We start from the raw sequence: 20,254 nt of genomic DNA, 5'->3' as shown, positions 1-20,254 counted from the left end.
TCCCTCCCTGTGGTGAGTGTTAGCAGGTCTCCCTCCCTGTGGTGAGTGTTGGCAGGTCTTCCTCCCTGGGGTCAGTGTTAGCGTGTCTCCCTCCCTGGGGTCAGTTTTGGCAGGTCTCCATCCCTGGGATCAGTGTTGGCTTGTCTCCCTCCCTGCGGTGAGTGTTGGCAGGTCTCCCTCCCTGCGGTGAGTGTTGGCAGGTCTCCCTCCCTGCGGTGAGTGTTGGCAGGTCTCCCCCCCTGTGGTGAGTGTTAGCAGGTCTCCCTCCCTGTGGTGAGTGTTAGCAGGTCTCCCTCCCTGTGGTGAGTGTTGGCAGGTCTCCCTCCCTGGGGTCAGTGTTAGCAGGTCTCCCTCCCTGTGGTGAGTGTTGGCAGGTCTCCCTCCCCGTGGTGAGTGTTGGCAGGTCTCCCTCCCCGTGGTGAGTGTTGGCAGGTCTCCCTCCCTGCGGTGAGTATTGGCAGGTCTCCCTCCCTGTGGTGAGTGTTAGCAGGTCTCCCCCCCCCTGCGGTGAGTGTTGGCAGGTCTCCCTCCCTGTGGTGAGTGATAGCAGGTCTCCCTCCCTGTGGTGAGTGTTAGCAGGTCTCCCTCCCTGTGGTGAGTGTTGGCAGGTCTTCCTCCCTGGGGTCAGTGTTAGCAGGTCTCCATCCCTGGGATCAGTGTTGGCTTGTCTCCCTCCCCGTGGTGAGTGTTGGCAGGTCTCCTTCCCTGCGGTGAGTGTTGGCAGGTCTCCCTCCCTGCGGTGAGTGTTAGCGTGTCTCTCTCCCTGGTGTAAGGGTTGCCAGGCCTCCCTCCCTGGGTTCAGTGTTAGCAGGTCTCCATCCCTGGGATCAGTGTTGGCTTGTCTCCCTCCCCGTGGTGAGTGTTGGCAGGTCTCCTTCCCTGCGGTGAGTGTTGGCAGGTCTCCCTCCCTGCGGTGAGTGTTAGCGTGTCTCTCTCCCTGGTGTCAGGGTTGGCAGGTCTCCCTCCCTGGGGTCAGTGTTCGTGTGTCTCCCCCCCCTGCGGTGAGTGTTGGCAGGTCTCCCTCCCTGTGGTGAGTGTTAGCAGGTCTCCCTCCCTGTGGTGAGTGTTGGCAGGTCTCCCTCCCTGTGATGAGTGTTAGCGTGTCTCTCTCCCTGGTGTCAGGGTTGGCAGGTCTCCCTCCCTGGGGTCAGTGTTCGTGTGTCTCCCTCCCTGTGGTGAGTGTTAGCAGGTCTCCCTCCCTGTGGTGAGTGGTGGCAGGTCTCCCTCCCTGTGGTGAGTGTTGGCAGGTCTCCCTCCCTGTGGTGAGTGTTGGCAGGCCTCCCTCCCTGGGTTCAGTGTTAGCAGGTCTCCATCCCTGGGATCAGTGTTGGCTTGTCTCCCTCCCCGTGGTGAGTGTTGGCAGGTCTCCTTCCCTGCGGTGAGTGTTGGCAGGTCTCCCTCCCTGCGGTGAGTATTAGCGTGTCTCTCTCCCTGGTGTCAGGGTTGGCAGGTCTCCCTCCCTGGGGTCAGTGTTCGTGTGTCTCCCTCCCTGTGGTGAGTGTTAGCAGGTCTCCCTCCCTGCGGTGAGTATTGGCAGGTCTCCCTCCCTGTGGTGAGTGTTAGCAGGTCTCCCCCCCCCTGCGGTGAGTGTTGGCAGGTCTCCCTCCCTGTGGTGAGTGTTAGCAGGTCTCCCTCCCTGTGGTGAGTGTTGGCAAGTCTCCCTCCCTATGATAAGTGTTAGCTTGTCTCTCTCCCTGGTGTCGGGGTTGGCAGGTCTCTCTCCCTGGGGTCAGTGTTCGTGTGTCTCCCTCCCTGTGGTGAGTGTTAGCAGGTCTCCCTCCCTGTGGTGAGTGTTGGCAGGTCTCCCCCCCCTGCAGTGAGTGTTGGCAGGTCTCCCTCCCCGTGGTGAGTGTTGGCAGGTCTCCCTCCCTGCGGTGAGTGTTGGCAGGTCTCCCTCCCTGCGGTGAGTGTTGGCAGGTCTCCTTCCCTGTGGTGAGTGTTGGCAGGTCTCCTTCCCTGTGGTGAGTGTTGGCAGGTCTCCCTCCCTGTGGTGAGTGTTGGCAGGTCTCCCTCCCTGTGGTGAGTGTTGGCAGGTCTCCCTCCCTGTGGTGAGTGTTGGCAGGTCTCCCTCCCTGTGGTGAGTGTTGGCAGGTCTCCCTCCCTGTGGTGAGTGTTAGCAGGTCTCCCTCCCTGTGGTGAGTGTTGGCAGGTCTCCCTCCCTGTGGTGAGTGTTGGCAGGTCTCCCTCCCTGGGGTCAGTGTTCGTGTGTCTCCCTCCCTGCTGTGAGTATTGGCAGGTCTCCCTCCCTGTGGTGAGTGTTAGCAGGTCTCCCCCCCCCTGCTGTGAGTGTTAGCAGGTCTCCCCCCCCTGCGGTGAGTGTTGGCAGGTCTCCCTCCCTGTGGTGAGTGTTAGCAGGTCTCCCCCCCCTGCGGTGAGTGTTGGCAGGTCTCCCTCCCTGTGGTGAGTGTTAGCAGGTCTCCCTCCCTGTGGTGAGTGTTAGCAGGTCTCCCTCCCTGTGGTGAGTGTTAGCAGGTCTCCCTCCCTGTGGTGAGTGTTAGCAGGTCTCCCTCCCTGTGGTGAGTGTTGGCAGGTCTCCCTCCCTGTGGTGAGTGTTGGCAGGTCTCCCTCCCTGTGGTGAGTGTTAGCAGGTCTCCCTCCCTGTGTATTGTATTGTATTGTAACTGGGTTTTGTATCGCGCCAACTCACCGACAGGTCTCAAAGCGCTACTAACCAAGTGCAGCAACAAGAAACAGGATGAGTATATGAGAGAGTCTGAGGTATGTAGCCGACCACTAGGAAGTAAATGCGTCTTTGAAGAGTAGAGTCTTCAAGGACTTCCTGAAGTGGAGAAGGTTTGACTCTCTGCGAAGCGCCTCCGGTAGCTTATTCCAGATAGTCGGAGCCTGAACTGAGAAGGATCTACCTCCTTTAGTTGCCAGCTTAAAGCGTGGGCAGGATAGCAAAAAAGAGCCGGATGATCGCAGGGCGCGCTTAGGTTCGTATATTTCAAGCCTTTCTTTTATATAGGCTGGCGCCTGTCCGTGGATTGCTTTGTGGCAGATACACATACTCTTAAATTCGACTCTTTGTACTATAGGCAGCCAATGTAGCCTATAGAGCAAGGGGGAGGCATGAGTCCGCCTTGGCACTCCAAATATCAAGCGCGCTGCGTCATTCAGAATAACCTGAAGACGGTTGGATAGGTTTTTTGGGAGGCCAAGGTATAACGCATTGCCGTAGTCGATTCTAGACACTATTGTGGCTGAGACAATGGTTCGAAGCATATTCCTTGAGAGTATGGGGACAAGCTTACGCAGTTGCCTGATTAGGTTGGTACAGGAACCAACTACAGCGGACACTTGGTTAGCCATCGGGAGTTCTTGATCAATTTTCATACCGAGGCTCTTAACGCTAGGGCACGGTTTAGGAGTGGGTCCAAGTTCTTGTGGCCAGAACAAATCATTCCAGGGGGAGGTCAAGGTTGAAACTACGAGAACCTCCGTTGTATCTGGGTTGATTTTCAATAAATTGATCGACATCCAGTTTACTGTAAAACGTAATATGTCTTGGGCCATGGACTGAGCCGATGATGTGTTGTCGATACTCAGCAGCAGCTGAGTATCATCGGCATAATTAAAAACTTTACAGTTCATGTTTGCCAGGGACTCTATCAATGGCTGTAAGTAAAGATTAAATAGGAGTGGAGAGAGCGCAGAGCCCTGCGGGACTCCACAGGCTAAGGCACCCGCTTCGGAGACCTGATCTGCTACCTGGATTCTCTGCGTCCTCCCAGATAAGAAGGCTGTTAACCATTTGAGGGCTTGCTCTCCTATCCCGAACCGAGCCAATCTGCCCAGGAGCAGTGCATGGCTGACAGTATCAAACGCCGCTGAAAGATCTAATAATATCAGGGCGCTTGGCTTTTTACTGTCAGCCATGCATCTAAGCTCGTCCAGCACGGACAGCATCACTAGTTCTGTGCTATGGTGGGCACGAAAGCCAGCTTGCCGCTCCTGGAGAAGATGGGTGAGATTCCAGGAGGGATGACAGGGATTTTAGCACGTGCTGTTCTAGCACCTTTGACAGAAATGGCAACTGGGAGATAGGCCTGTAGTTCTTCAGGCTGGATGGATCTGCCCCAGGCTTTTTTATCAGGGGTCTGACGCGTGCCTCTTTAAAGGAGGTTGGTAATGAACCAGTAGCTAGCGAGGTGTTTAAGAGGTCTAAGATCTGATCCTCTAGGATCGGAATTGCTAGTCGGAGGATGTCGGGTGGGCATGGGTCGGCGGGGGAGCCTGACTTGGTGGATGCTACAAGTTGTCTCAGGGTGGTAGGGTCGATTTCGGGGAATCTGGTAAAGATAGGGATTGAAGGATTTAAAGGAGGCAGTTGTTCAATGTGTGAGACTGGATTATCCTTCTTAATATCAGACAAGATGATCGCTACTTTTTCGAGGAAATATCCTTGAAAGGTATCACAGTCGATCGATATGTCTATCTTTTCCTCCTTCTTACTTAGCTCTTTCAGGATTTGGAAGGTTTCTCTCTGGATGTTTGTAGCGTTGTTTATGCGTGCCTCGTAGTAATCCTTCTTGGCTAAAACGATAAGCTTTTTATATGTTTGAAACGATGTTCTATATAATTCCCTATCGGTATCCTTTTTGGATTTCCTCCAACATCTTTCGAGACAGCGGAGCTTTCTTTTTTGTTCACGTAGACTTTGAGTGAACCAAGGGGCTCCTTTCTCTACACCCTTTACTCTTTGTACCTTTTCGGGGGCTAGCTCATCGATTGATTGCCTAAGGGTAGTTGTTAACGCATCATACTTTAAATCAAGGTCAGTATCACCTTGGGAAATTATGGAATTCTGTTTGTATTTGGGCAGAGTTTTGGCCAGGGTGTCGGAATTCACTTTTTTCCATTGGCGCACTTTTTTAGTTTTTAAAGGGAGTTTAGCCTGGGAATTGTTTAGCGATATGTCGTACAGGATTAGGTGATGATCCGACCAGATACAGGGTGTAATGCTTGTAATGACCGCCTTTGGTATGGAAGACCAGATAAGATCTAGAATATGGCCTTTTATGTGGGTTGGAGCTTCCACCAGTTGTGCTAATCCAAGAGCGGTCATAGTAGTCTGTAGTTTCTGGACTAGCGGATCTTGATCACTTTTATCCCAGTGGACATTGAAATCACCAGTTACCAGGATGCTTTTGTAACGTGTGCATGAGTCTGATATTATAGGAAAAAAGAGATCGTTGAACATTGAGGTACTTTGGGGTGGGCAATACACTGTTAGGATAGTAAAACAGGAGTTGTTCATAGTGATTTTTATCCCTAATAGGTCGACGGTATTTATGGTCTCCGATAAGATTTTGGTGATGAGTGTTAGCGTGTCTCCCTCCCTGGGGTCAGTGTTCGTGGGTCTCTCTCCCCGCGGTGAGTGTTGGCAGGTCTCCCTCCCTGTGATGAGTGTTAGCGTGTCTCTCTCCCTGGTGTCAGGGTTGGCAGGTCTCCCTCCCTGGGGTCAGTGTTCGTGTGTCTCCTTCCCTGCGGTGAGTGTTAGCAGGTCTCCCCCCCCTGCGGTGAGTGTTGGCAGGTCTCCCTCCCTGTGGTGAGTGTTAGCAGGTCTCCCTCCCTGTGGTGAGTGTTAGCAGGTCTCCCTCCCTGTGGTGAGTGTTAGCAGGTCTCCCTCCCTGTGGTGAGTGTTGGCAGGTCTCCCTCCCTGTGGTGAGTGTTAGCAGGTCTCCCTCCCTGTGATGAGTGTTAGCGTGTCTCCCTCCCTAGGGTCAGTGTTCGTGTGTCTCTCTCCCCGCGGTGAGTGTAGGCAGGTCTCCCTCCCTGCGGTGAGTGTTGGCAGGTCTCCTTCCCTGCCGTGAGTGTTGGCAGGTCTCCCTCCCTGCAGTGAGTGTTAGCAGGTCTCCCTCCCTGGGGTCAGTGTTCGTGTGTCTCCCTCCCTGGGGTCAGTGTTCGTGTGTCTCCCTCCCTGTGGTGAGTGTTAGCAGGTCTCTCTCCCCGCGGTGAGTGTAGGCAGGTCTCCTTCCCTGCGGTGAGTGTTGGCAGGTCTCCCTCCCTGTGGTGAGTGTTGGCAGGTCTCCCTCCCTGTGGTGAGTGTTGGCAGGTCTCCCTCCCTGTGGTGAGTGTTGGCAGGTCTCCCTCCCTGTGGTGAGTGTTGGCAGGTCTCCTTCCCTGTGGTGAGTGTTAGCAGGTCTCCCTCCCTGTGATGAGTGTTAGCAGGTCTCCCCTCCCTGTGGTGAGTGTTGGCAGGTCTCCCTCCCTGTGGTGAGTGTTGGCAGGTCTCTCTCCCTGTGGTGAGTGTTGGCAGGTCTCCCTCCCTGCGGTGAGTGTTAGCAAGTCTCCCTCCCTGTGGTGAGTGTTGGCAGGTCTCCCTCCCTGTGGTGAGTGTTGGCAGGTCTCCCTCCCTGTGGTGAGTGTTGGCAGGTCTCCCTCCCTGTGGTGAGTGTTGGCAGGTCTCCCTCCCTGTGGTGAGTGTTGGCAGGTCTCCCTCCCTGCGGTGAGTGTTGGCAGGTCTCCCTCCCTGCGGTGAGTGTTAGCGTGTCTCTCTCCCTGGTGTCAGGGTTGGCAGGTCTCCCTCCCTGGGGTCAGTGTTCGTGTGTCTCCTTCCCTGCGGTGAGTGTTAGCAGGTCTCCCCCCCCTGCGGTCAGTGTTGGCAGGTCTCCCTCCCTGTGGTGAGTGTTAGCAGGTCTCCCTCCCTGTGGTGAGTGTTAGCAGGTCTCCCTCCCTGTGGTGAGTGTTAGCAGGTCTCCCTCCCTGTGGTGAGTGTTGGCAGGTCTCCCTCCCTGTGGTGAGTGTTAGCAGGTCTCCCTCCCTGTGGTGAGTGTTAGCGTGTCTCCCTCCCTGGGGTCAGTGTTCGTGTGTCTCTCTCCCCGCGGTGAGTGTTGGCAGGTCTCCCTCCCTGCGGTGAGTGTTGGCAGGTCTCCTTCCCTGCGGTGAGTGTTGGCAGGTCTCCCTCCCTGCAGTGAGTGTTAGCAGGTCTCCCTCCCTGGGGTCAGTGTTCGTGTGTCTCCCTCCCTGGGGTCAGTGTTCGTGTGTCTCCCTCCCTGTGGTGAGTGTTAGCAGGTCTCTCTCCCCGCGGTGAGTGTTGGCAGGTCTCCTTCCCTGCGGTGAGTGTTGGCAGGTCTCCCTCCCTGTGGTGAGTGTTGGCAGGTCTCCTTCCCTGCGGTGAGTGTTGGCAGGTCTCCCTCCCTGCGGTGAGTGTTGGCAGGTCTCCTTCCCTGCGGTGAGTGTTGGCAGGTCTCCCTCCCTGCAGTGAGTGTTGGCAGGTCTCCCTCCCTGTGGTGAGTGTTAGCAGGTCTCCCTCCCTGTGGTGAGTGTTGGCAGGTCTCCCTCCCTGTGGTGAGTGTTGGCAGGTCTCCCTCCCTGTGGTGAGTGTTAGCAGGTCTCCCTCCCTGTGGTGAGTGTTAGCAGGTCTCCCTCCCTGTGGTGAGTGTTGGCAGGTCTCCCTCCCTGCAGTGAGTGTTGGCAGGTCTCCCTCCCTGTGGTGAGTGTTAGCAGGTCTCCCTCCCTGTGATGAGTGTTAGCAGGTCTCCCCTCCCTGTGGTGAGTGTTGGCAGGTCTCCCTCCCTGTGGTGAGTGTTGGCAGGTCTCTCTCCCTGTGGTGAGTGTTGGCAGGTCTCCCTCCCTGCGGTGAGTGTTGGCAGGTCTCCCTCCCTGCGGTGAGTGTTAGCAAGTCTCCCTCCCTGTGGTGAGTGTTGGCAGGTCTCCCTCCCTGTGGTGAGTGTTGGCAGGTCTCCCTCCCTGTGGTGAGTGTTGGCAGGTCTCCCTCCCTGCGGTGAGTGTTGGCAGGTCTCCCTCCCTGCGGTGAGTGTTAGCGTGTCTCTCTCCCTGGTGTCAGGGTTGGCAGGTCTCCCTCCCTGGGGTCAGTGTTCGTGTGTCTCCCTCCCTGTGGTGAGTGTTAGCAGGTCTCCCTCCCTGTGGTGAGTGTTGACAGGTCTCCCTCTCTGCGGTTAGAGGTGGCAGGTCGTCTTCTCAGGGGTCAGTGTTGGCAGGTCTCCCTCCCTGTGGTGAGTGTTGGCAGGTCTCCCTCCCTGCGGTGAGTGTTGGCAGGTCTCCTTCCCTGCGGTGAGTGTTGGCAGGTCTCCCTCCCTGTGGTGAGTGTTAGCAGGTCTCCCTCCCTGTGGTGAGTGTTGGCAGGTCTCCCTCCCTGTGGTGAGTGTTGGCAGGTCTCCCTCCCTGTGGTGAGTGTTGGCAGGTCTCCTTCCCTGCGGTGAGTGTTGGCAGGTCTCCCTCCCTGTGATGAGTGTTAGCAGGTCTCCCCTCCCTGTGTTGAGTGTTGGCAGGTCTCCCTCCCTGTGGTGAGTGTTAGCAGGTCTCCCTCCCTGTGGTGAGTGTTAGCAGGTCTCCCTCCCTGTGGTGAGTGTTGGCAGGTCTCCCTCCCTGTGGTGAGTGTTGGCAGGTCTCCTTCCCTGCGGTGAGTGTTGGCAGGTCTCCCTCCCTGTGATGAGTGTTAGCAGGTCTCCCCTCCCCGTGGTGAGTGTTAGCAGGTCTCCCCTCCCTGCGGTGAGTGTTAGCAGGTCTCTCTCCCCGCGGTGAGTGTTGGCAGGTCTCCCTCCCTGCGGTGAGTGTTGGCAGGTCTCCCTCCCTGCGGTGAGTGTTGGCAGGTCTCCCTCCCTGTGGTGAGTGTTAGCAGGTCTCCCTCCCTGTGGTGAGTGTTGGCAGGTCTCCCTCCCTGTGGTGAGTGTTGGCAGGTCTCCCTCCCTGTGGTGAGTGTTGGCAGGTCTCCCTCCCTGTGGTGAGTGTTGGCAGGTCTCCCTCCCTGTGGTGAGTGTTGGCAGGTCTCCCTCCCTGTGGTGAGTGTTAGCAGGTCTCTCTCCCCGTGGTGAGTGTTGGCAGGTCTCTCTCCCTGTGGTGAGTGTTGGCAGGTCTCCCTCCCTGCGGTGAGTGTTGGCAGGTCTCCTTCCCTGCGGTGAGTGTTAGCAGGTCTCCCTCCCTGCGGTGAGTGTTGGCAGGTCTCCCTCCCTGCGGTGAGTGTTGGCAGGTCTCCTTCCCTGCGGTGAGTGTTGGCAGGTCTCCCTCCCTGCGGTGAGTGTTGGCAGGTCTCCCTCCCTGTGATGAGTGTTAGCAGGTCTCCCTCCCTGTGGTGAGTGTTGGCAGGTCTCCTTCCCTGCGGTGAGTGTTGGCAGGTCTCCCTCCCTGCGGTGAGTGTTGGCAGGTCTCCCACCCTGGGGTCAGTGTTAGCGTGTCTCTCTCCCTGGTGTCAGGGTTGGCAGGCCTCCCTCCCTGGGTTCAGTGTTAGCAGGTCTCCCTCCCAGGGGTCAGTTTTGGCAGGTCTCCGTCCCAAGGGTCAGTGTACCCCTCTGTGTTATCATTTGCAGGGCTCTCTGGCAGTAAATGTCTGTAGTCCCTGGCATTGTGTACTTTTGACCTGGAAGAATGCTGCTGGCGGCGCTTTCAGGCCTAAACGACAGAAGCGCCAATTGTCAGAAATATTGGCATCTCTCCCCGAACTAAACCATTCACACCAGAAGCACCTGGCGGAAGTGTGACCAGATCTCCAGGACAGAACCGGAAATGGTTGGACCCCTCCGGAGCATTGATGCTAGCAGCACTTCTTAGCACTGATACCCGCACTCCTGCATAGAAACAGTGTCGACCCAATAGCATTCGAATTAGCAACACTTTCGGTCAGAGAGCCAGGCTCAGCCGCACTTCTAGGAGGGAGTGTGGGCCTAGCAAACACGCCGTGGTGGGTACGGTGGCAGCAGGCATTAATGGTACCACCTTTGACAAGTGTTCTAAGCGTAACCTGTCACGAATGTTGGCTTCACTTCCTGTGACAAATGTTATTCGCTGGCAAATATATGCGACGTGCTTTTGCAGATATGCATTCAACACTTTATGGCATAATGTTTGTCATCTCCCTCTTCCCTGTCATGGCGGAGAGTGGCAGGCCAGCACTAGTGAGTGCAAATGTTGGCAGCACTGCCAAGCTAACCTTACGACAGCACCAATCCTGTTCGCCTGACATACTTCAAAATTCATCTTCTCTGTACCTGACAAAACAAGGAAGAACGCTCTTACACATCTCCTTCCAAATGGATTTAAACTGTGGCTTTTTAAAATGTTTCATTTAGCAAATAAAAACATGGTATTTAAGTATGCCACATTTTGATAGCAAAGTGAAAATGTTCAGATGAATTGTTTGTTGGTTACATTCCCGCTCTTTGCCACCGGCCCCCTTTCCTGGTCGGAGCTTGTTATGTAGTACATCCTCTGCACGGGTAGCAGACTTCAGAGCGCAGCCTGCGGTGCTGACGTGGCAGTGCATAGTTGTGAAGAGTACAGAGGCTCTGATGGAACATTCAGTACATCTGTCGAAAAAGTTCCTTCAGCCGAAGCATTGGTGGTTCAGTGGTAGAATTCTCGCCTGCCACGCGGGAGGCCCGGGTTCGATTCCCGGCCAATGCAGGGCACGTATTTTTTAAAATTTTAGTATAAATAGAACTATTGATTTCTAAGTTATTGAACGTAGGAAAGGTGTTCTAAATCTGTTGAAATAATATTCTTTTAATGTTATATCATCTTCACAGATGTGGGTGCACTGAGTGATGAACCGCACGTCTCTGGCCACTTGAGTCTTCCAGTGTAGCGAGGGCGCGCAGTAGTGACTTACTTCAGGAGATTAGTGGGGCGGTAAAGGGGCCGAGGTTAAAAACGTAGACACCGTCAGTAGTTTATCCTTTTCAAAAAGGACCTCGGCTAATTGGTGAATATGATAGTTCCTCAGTGCTTGGCGCTAGATTCCTCATAATGTTGCTTGATGGAGCAGTACATGGACTCTGCACATTAAACTCAGGGCTATGCGGAAGACTTCTCAAGAGCTAATATGACAGTTCTCTCAGCTGCAGCATTGGTGGTTCAGTGGTAGAATTCTCGCCTGCCACGCGGGAGGCCCGGGTTCGATTCCCGGCCAATGCAAAGCTCAATGTTTTATTTTAGTACAAATTATAAGTTTTATCTTTCAATTCTAATGTTACTTTGTTAAGAAGAGAGTTTAGAAGTTTGGGATGCAGGTCCTTTAGAACTGCACTGATGGAGTCATTGGACCCAAGTACTATAATGCTGAAAAAGAGATTTGTATGGTTCCGGGGCAATTTTAAAACCTTGATTGGGGTTTAGGTTCAGTCATTGGAGGAGTTGGTGGATGTCGAGGGGCCGATAACATTTCTTTAGGTCCTTTGTGAGGTAGGGACAGGTTGCTCCCTATCCTGTTAAGTTGTGTAAACCATTGCACATTACTTGCGTATCTGGCATCTTAAACTCGCACATTGACACTTTAGCTGCATCATAACCCTGCATATAGGTACTATTTGTCACCTTAAACTCGCACTTTAGCTGCATCATATCTTGGCACATCCGCACTTTCTCTGAAAATGTATCATCAGTGGTATAGTAACTTTTATACGTGCTCCTTAATCAACAAAGAAAACGCTGGTTTATTATCGACAACCACTTATCGATCTGTAGGTATATGTTATGGCATATACGATTATTATCAAGTCTATGGCTTAATTTACTGCTTAGGCCTTGTGCTTTCACTTTAATCTCTGCATATTGGCATTTTATTTGTGATTTATAAATATGATGGGTAGTACATTTTGAACCTATCTTCCAATTGAGAAATGAAATGGTTTGATGCAGATTGATGTGTTTGGATTATTTTAAGTATGTGTTTTATAATGTATGTCCTTTGTAAGGTTTATGGTTTTAATTGACTAATAATCTACTTCCACACACAAATGATTAAACGTAAGAATTATGCTATACATCTGTTGAAATAAGTTTTATTAAATGACATTTTGTCCTCATAGACTTGGGTGCCTTTAGTGTAGCCGGTGCTATCCCGTGGGGCTTGATAATGGTTGAGTTGGAGATCTCCTGGAGCCCTCTGTTGCGGCTTCGAATGTGGCCAAGAAAAGCAGATGATTGGGCTGTGGTTTTAATTCTAGGTCTCGGCCTGCCTGGGATACTAGTCTAGACAACTCAGTGAGCTAACACTTCAGCGGATGAGAATCCAGTACACATGGAACAACAAGCATTGGAAATGCAATAGGTCTCGCATTAGAAAAGTTGGATCTATTGGTTTTGTAAATGACAATTTTATTTTTATGTGTTGGTCTTGAAAATAGCAAAATGAATAGCTTTGTCATTAACAATGCCAATACTTTTAACTTTTGCAAATGTGACACCTATAGCATTAGTAATGCAACATGTTTTGTATGTACGTGACTTAGACTTATGTTCAGTGTATTTTATTGTGTCGATAATCCAAGAACAGAGGTGAAATATTAACATTTTTGTGACAATTGTAATAAAGCTTGAAACATTGAGAGAACATATTTGAACCAGTTGTTGTTGAATAGTTGCACAGAGTGATGCTGTGAGTGGCGATAGATAGATAGATAGATAGATAGATAGATAGATAGAGTGAGTGGAGATAGATAGATAGATAGATAGAGTGAGTGGCGATAGATAGATAGATAGATAGATAGATAGAGTGAGTGGCGATAGATAGATAGATAGATAGATAGATAGATAGATACATAGATAGATAGATAGATAGATAGATAGAGTGAGTGGCGATAGATAGATAGATAGATAGAGTGAGTGGAGATAGATAGATAGATAGATAGTGAGTGGCGATAGATAGATAGATAGATAGATAGATAGAGTGAGTGGCGATAGATAGATAGATAGATAGAGTGAGTGAAGATAGATAGATAGAGTGAGTGGAGATAGATAGATAGATAGAGTGAGTGGAGATAGATAGATAGATAGAGTGAGTGGCGATAGATAGATAGAGTGAGTGGCGATAGATAGATAGATAGATAGATAGATAGAGTGAGTGGCGATAGATAGATAGATAGATAGAGTGAGTGGAGATAGATAGATAGAGTGAGTGGCGATAGATAGATAGATAGATAGATAGATAGAGTGAGTGGCGATAGATAGATAGATAGATAGATAGATAGATAGATAGATAGATAGATAGATAGATAGATAGATAGATAGAGTGAGTGGCGATAGATAGATAGATAGAGTGAGTGGCGATAGATAGATAGATAGATAGATAGATAGATAGAGTGAGTGGCGATAGATAGATAGATAGAGTGAGTGGCGATAGATAGATAGATAGATAGAGTGAGTGGCGATAGATAGATAGATAGATAGATAGATAGATAGATAGATAGAGTGAGTGAAGATAGATAGAGTGAGTGAAGATAGATAGATAGATAGATAGAGTGAGTGGAGATAGATAGATAGATAGATAGAGTGAGTGGAGATAGATAGATAGATAGAGTGAGTGGCGATAGATAGATAGATAGATAGATAGAGTGAGTGGCGATAGATAGATAGAGTGAGTGGCGATAGATAGATAGATAGATAGATAGATAGATAGATAGATAGAGTGAGTGGAGATAGATAGATAGATAGATAGAGTGAGTGGCGATAGATAGATAGATAGAGTGAGTGGCGATAGATAGATAGATAGATAGATAGATAGATAGATAGATAGATAGATAGAGTGAGTGGCGATAGATAGATAGATAGAGTGAGTGGCGATAGATAGATAGATAGATAGATAGATAGATAGATAGATAGATAGATAGAGTGGCGATAGATAGATAGAGTGAGTGGCGATAGATAGATAGATAGATAGATAGATAGAGTGAGTGGAGATAGATAGATAGAGTGAGTGGCGATAGATAGATAGAGTGAGTGGCGATAGATAGATAGATAGATAGATAGATAGATAGATAGATAGAGTGAGTGGCGATAGATAGATAGATAGATAGAGTGAGTGAAGATAGATAGATAGAGTGAGTGGAGATAGATAGATAGATAGAGTGAGTGGCGATAGATAGATAGATAGAGTGAGTGGCGATAGATAGATAGATAGAGTGAGTGGCGATAGATAGATAGATAGATAGAGTGAGTGAAGATAGATAGATAGATAGATAGATAGAGTGAGTGAAGATAGATAGATAGATAGAGTGAGTGAAGATAGATAGATAGAGTGGCGATAGATAGATAGACAGATAGATAGAGTGAGTGGCGATAGATAGATAGATAGAGTGAGTGAAGATAGATAGATAGATAGAGTGAGTGAAGATAGATAGATAGATAGATAGAGTGAGTGGAGATAGATAGAGTGAGTGGCGATAGATAGATAGATAGATAGAGTGAGTGGAGATAGATAGATAGATAGATAGATAGAGTGAGTGGCGATAGATAGATAGATAGATAGATAGATAGATAGATAGATAGAGTGAGTGGCGATAGATAGATAGATAGATAGATAGATAGAGTGAGTGAAGATAGATAGATAGAGTGAGTGAAGATAGATAGATAGATAGATAGATAGATAGAGTGAGTGGAGATAGATAGAGTGAGTGGCGATAGATAGATAGATAGAGTGAGTGAAGATAGATAGATAGATAGAGTGAGTGGAGATAGATAGATAGATAGAGTGAGTGGCGATAGATAGATAGATAGAGTGAGTGGCGATAGATAGATAGATAGATAGATAGATAGATAGATAGATAGATAGAGTGAGTGGAGATAGATAGATAGAGTGAGTGGCGATAGATAGATAGATAGATAGATAGATAGATAGATAGAGTGAGTGGAGATAGATAGATAGAGTGAGTGGCGATAGATAGATAGATAGATAGATAGAGTGGCGATAGATAGATAGATAGAGTGAGTGGCGATAGATAGATAGATAGAGTGAGTGGCGATAGATAGATAGATGGATAGATAGATAGAGTGAGTGGAGATAGATAGATAGATAGATAGAGTGGCGATAGATAGATAGATAGAGTGAGTGGCGATAGATAGATAGAGTGAGTGGAGATAGATAGATAGATAGATAGAGTGAGTGGCGATAGATAGATAGAGTGAGTGGCGATAGATAGATAGATAGATAGAGTGAGTGGCGATAGATAGATAGATAGATAGATAGATAGATAGAGTGAGTGGCGATAGATAGATAGATAGATAGAGTGAGTGGCGATAGATAGATAGATAGATAGAGTGAGTGGCGATAGATAGATAGATAGATAGAGTGAGTGGCGATAGATAGATAGATAGATAGAGTGAGTGGAGATAGATAGATAGATAGATAGATAGATAGATAGATAGATAGATAGATAGATAGATAGATAGATAGATAGAGTGAGTGGCGCTAGATAGATAGATAGATAGATAGATAGATAGATAGAGTGAGGGTGATAGATAGATAGAGTGAGGGCGCTAGATAGATAGATAGATAGATAGATAGAGTGAGGGCGATAGATAGATAGATAGATAGAGTGAGGGTGATAGATAGATAGAGTGAGGGAGATAGATAGATAGATAGATAGATAGAGTGAGGGCGATAGATAGAGTGAGGGCGATAGATAGATAGATAGAGTGAGGGCGATAGATAGATAGATAGAGTGAGGGCGATAGATAGATAGATAGAGTGAGGGCGATAGATAGATAGATAGACAGATAGAGTGAGGGCGATAGATAGATAGACAGATAGAGTGAGGGCGATAGATAGATAGATAGATAGAGTGAGGGCGATAGATAGATAGATAGACAGATAGAGTGAGGGCGATAGATAGATAGATAGAGTGAGGGCGATAGATAGATGTCTGTTGTTCCTGTCTGTGAGATGCGCCCCCTGTTGGTCCTGTGTGTGTGAGTTGTGCCCCCTGTTCCTGCCTGTGTGAGATGCGCCCCCTGTACCTGTCTATGTGAGATGCGCCCCCTGTTGTTCCTGTCTGTGAGATGCTCCCTCTGTTGCTCCTGTCTGTGTGAGAAGCATCCTCTGTTCCTGTCTGTGTGAGATGTGGCCCCTGTTCCTGTCTGTGTGAGATGCGCGCTCTGTTGTACCTGTATGTAAGAAGCGCCCACTGTTGGTCCTGTCAAGTGTGGGAATGAGTGAGAGAAAAGAGAGCAAGAGGAAAAAGAATAAAGGTGATAGAGAGTGAATGAAGGGGAGTCAAAGAGAGAGAGGGAATAAGGGGAGATAGAGTAAATGAAGGGAAGGGAAGGGAAGGAGAGAGAGAGAGAGAGAGAGAGAGAGAGAGAGTAAATGAAGGGAAGGGAAGGGAAGGGAAGGGAAGGGAAGGGAAGGAAGGGAAGGGAAGGGAAGGGAAGGGAAGGAAGGGAAGGGAAGGGAAGGGAAGGGAAGGAGAGAGAGAGAGAGAGAGAGAGAGAGAGAGAGAGAGAGAGAGAGAGAGAGAGAGAGAGAGAGAGAGAGAGAGAGAGAGAGAGAGAGAGAGAGAGAGAGAGAGAGAGAGAGAGAGAGAGAGAGAGAGAGAGAGAGAGAGAGAGAGAGAGAGAGAGAGAGAGAGAGAGAGAGAGAGAGAGAGAGAGAGAGAGAGAGAGAGAGAGAGAGAGAGAGAGAGAGAGAGAGAGAAAAAAAAACAAAAAACACAAGTGATAAAAAAAGTAAGCCATGCACGAGTGATTAACGAATGCTGATATTTTTAAGCCCACAGCACATGTTACTTTGCCTAATGGGAGAATATAAAAATTGACAGAGTGCGCAAACCACAGAGTTAATGGCCAATAAAAATAAATCCATGAGCGAGCCGTGCACGAGTGAATAAGTACTGCTGATATTTTTAAGCACACATCTAATGGTACTTTGCCCAGTGGTAGAATAAAAAACAAATTGACAGAGTGTGCAAACCACAGTGTCAATGGGCAATAAGAAAGCAGGAGCAAAACTCCGAACTGTACTCTATTACCTGTCAGCCTCCTAAACACGATGTTTTGTGCGCAAATGATTCTGGAGGGATGTATGGTAATTAGCATTTCCTGTTCACGGCTGGGGCAAAAAATCCTTTAGGTGATCGATTCTTGCTCTACACATTTTCTTCTCATTTACCGCTATATGTATCAAGCTATTTAGCATTCGCAAAGGCCGAAATTCTGCGAATTTCGGCCTTTGCGAATGCTAAATAGACAAATGGAATGTATCAAACAAGTTTGATGCAAAATAAGGATTAGCAAAATTTGCTAATCCTTATTTTGCGATTGCACTTAAGGAATTGCAAATTTTGCGATTCCTTAAATGCAATGTATCAAACAAATAAAATGCAAAAAATGCCATTAAGGAGTAGCAAATTACCACCAACTTCTAGTTGGTGGTAATTTGCGAATTCTTATCAAAAATCTTTTTTGATAAAAACCAAAGGTGCCATATGACGCCCATACATGCCCTTAGGGCATGTATGTGCGCCATATGCCCCCAAATGTCTTTTTCAGGGGTGCAGCAGGGTGTTCTTGAGACACCCCTGCACCCTTGGAAACATCCCTAATTTGCGATCAGCAAAGTGCTAATTGCAAATTGCACTTTCATTCCTATGGGCCTCCTGGCCCATGGAAATGAAGGGGTAATTTGCGATTGACAATTTGCTAATCTCAAATTAAGGAATGCTAAGGAATCGCTATTGGAAAGCGATTTTGTACATACATACCGTTTTGCATTTCCTAAATAGCGATTCCTTAAAATTCGCTATTTAGGAAATGCAAAATGGTTTGTTGATACATATAGCGGTTAATACCTTAAAAAAAAGAGAGAGAAGTCCACTGTGTCGTAGCCCATCACCCCCCAAAAAATGAACAGCAAACAATAACTACCAGATGGGAGAATTAATATATTCGTCCAGGCCACAAGCAGCAAGGAATCCAGGCGCCTGAGCTGAGTGTGCACCACGTATGTTCCTCGCTTGCATCACCCACCAGAAGGATTTCACAAGTGCTGCAAAACCAGTAGGCATAGAAACAAATGGAGAGGGAGGGGGTGGGCTGCCTACTGATGCGTGTGGCAAGAGATGGAGAGTGAGAGCAATTAGGGGGGAGGAGAAGTGAGGCCAGAGCGAGGCTGATGCCTTTGATGATGGAATGCGAGCTCCCAGAAGCTGTGCCAATGGAATTAACGTCTAGACTAATGGTACATTAGTACAACTGTAACAAGCGCTATTTAAAATGGAATTCTTTTTAATAAGGCAGAGTTATGTACGTAGCACATACATAATGTTTAGCAACTATTCTGTCTGCATCAAGAACGGATGGTGGGGCAGACGTAACGTAGAGTTACTTGTGCATGTGCTTAAACTGGTGGTTTCTTTTATCCTCTCCTGATTTGTCAAAAGTAACCTGAAGCAGCTGACAACTCCCTGCGGCGCTGTCAGAGGAAATGCAGTCGCATCACATACCGGCGAACAGTCTGTGTACTTAGCAGGCAGTGTTGTGGGAGGAGTTGCAGAGGTGGGTGATGGTGCGGCGCTAGGCTAACTGTAGTGGCTAGAAGAAAAACACAATGAAAACTACAATAATATAATTCAAAAAGTGACTGGGGCATTTAGGACAGCCAACACCGACCTATGAACTCCAACATGGCGACAGCAGAGAGAGCGGCGTGGGCACTGCAGGAGGAATGAGAGGGGGGCAGGAGGAAAAGTGGCTGGTGAAGACCGGCCCTTAGTGCGTCACTCAGTAAAGCCCAATGTGCTTGAATGTAGGAATGTAAATATACAGGAATAGGATTGGCCAGTATCATGACGGTCTTGCGACTTTAATTATATTTTTGCGAATGCCCTGCAGCCACCATTACAAATCATAATGGTAGCGATTTTCTCAAAAGATTGACCTGGCGCGTTGATATTTATGTAAACCATTGTGGTCATGATTCTCTTTTCGTGCTGGCAGGGGGCGGAAACAAGCACACTCCTACACAGCAAATGTAATGAGCGAAGCATATCGTTGACAGCCTTGCTGCAGACAGAGCGTTAAGAGCCGGCAGCTTAACAAGAGAGAAAGAAAGAGGGAGATGTATGGAGTTGGAGAGAAAGATCAGAGACAGAGCAGAGAGAGAGGAGAGAAATGGAAAGAGAGAGAGAGTTAGATTAATATATTCATCCAGGCCACAAGCAGCAAGGAATCCAGGCGCCTGAGCTGAGTGTGCACCGGCGGCCGTGAAACTGAAAGTACGGCCGGCCGGCCGTGAATAATTAGGGGCTGAGAAGCTGCCTTTGATGTGGTAATGCGAGGCAGGCAGGCAGGCGGCTGGTGGCATTGTGCACGCGCTTTTTAGGGCTTGCGCTTGCGCAATGACCTAAAAAGCACATGCACTCAAAGAAATCGCCAGTGGAATCGCCAGTGGTGGTTAAAGACTGGATAAGCCCCTATAGAGCTTCCAGCTGTGCACATGTGCACAGCAGGCGAGCCCTAAAAATGAATGGTGTCATCTCAAAAGTATGGTCTTTATTACCAGTCAAAACCACAAGGACCCCACCCATTGAGGCCTGTGGTGCTTCCTTGAAATTCTGGTGGATATTCTCTGGTTATCCCATGTCCAGTCAGCAATGGCAGCTAGGAGGCCAGGGACCAATGCAGGAACCGAGTGGGCCTTATTCTTCTCAACGTGAGAAAAAAATAGTGAGCCTGGTCCCAATATGGAGTCCAATGGTGCCTTTAGCTTTATCAGCTTATATCTCATACTCCTATGTTGTGGTAAAGATTTTCCAGTCAGGATGTCCTCCAGACTCTAGTAGTAAAGATTTTCCAGTCAGGATGTTCTCCAGACTCTAGTAGTATGTGGTGTGACTGCGTCCTTTTCCTTCTGGGGTTGATGAGGGTTATACAGGCACCCTGCAAGCACTCAGTGGCTCGGGGCAGTGCAGGATCACCCTTATGATGAAGACAGGTGATGATGCAGCTCCAAAAGCCAGGTAATGGCCTTGATTTTTTCTAGTCAACTAGGCTCTGGGGTATTTGTGGCTTATCAGCAAGTTCTGTCCATGAAGCCATCCACCACATACATCTTCTAATCAGCTAGGATGTGTACAGAGATCAGGATGTATTCCTTCCTCCTATGTAGGCACAGTTCAATACTTGTGCAAACTTTGCAGGTTACAGCAGCAGTGAACCTTTGATGGCTTCCTAGACATTGACCCAGTGTGGTCGTAGAATGGCTGCCCGTCAGACGTTTTTTTCCAGGTGCTGTTGTCAGGCCTCCTCTGTGTCCAGAAGTGGAGCTGGCTTAAGGAGTCATACCCATTTCATTGCCAAGACAAGAAGTTAGACCACCCAAAGGGTCTGCAACATTCAAAAGGTTCTGGAACTGGGTATCATGATGTTGCCGACCAGTCTTCATGGGTGTCTGAGCCTAGAGTTCCAGTCAGCCAGTTCGGACGTGTCCCTGGTGAGATGTAGACTGAGCTCAAATCAAGCCTGCCATCTTTAAGAGAAATAGTTGCATATAGGGCATGAGATTCCCTTCCTGAACAAGGGA

General features: G+C 48.9%; 1 protein-coding gene and 2 non-coding genes across 3 annotated transcripts in view; all 3 read left to right on the top strand.

The window, feature by feature from the left end:
* Positions 1–20,254, top strand: part of VAC14 (VAC14 component of PIKFYVE complex) — a 1,984,055-nt gene that overhangs the window by 651,029 nt on the left and 1,312,772 nt on the right. The gene's annotated exons all lie outside the window — the stretch shown is intronic.
* Positions 10,295–10,365, top strand: TRNAG-GCC (transfer RNA glycine (anticodon GCC)). The gene has a single exon. It is a non-coding gene; the product is annotated as a tRNA-Gly (tRNA).
* Positions 10,805–10,875, top strand: TRNAG-GCC (transfer RNA glycine (anticodon GCC)). Its single transcript has one exon. It is a non-coding gene; the product is annotated as a tRNA-Gly (tRNA).

Source organism: Lissotriton helveticus, chromosome 12 (assembly GCF_964261635.1).
Source record: "Lissotriton helveticus chromosome 12, aLisHel1.1, whole genome shotgun sequence".
Lineage (NCBI taxonomy): Eukaryota > Metazoa > Chordata > Amphibia > Caudata > Salamandridae > Lissotriton > Lissotriton helveticus.
Note: the sequence above shows the minus strand (reverse complement) of the source record. Positions and strands in the feature narration are given on the sequence as shown.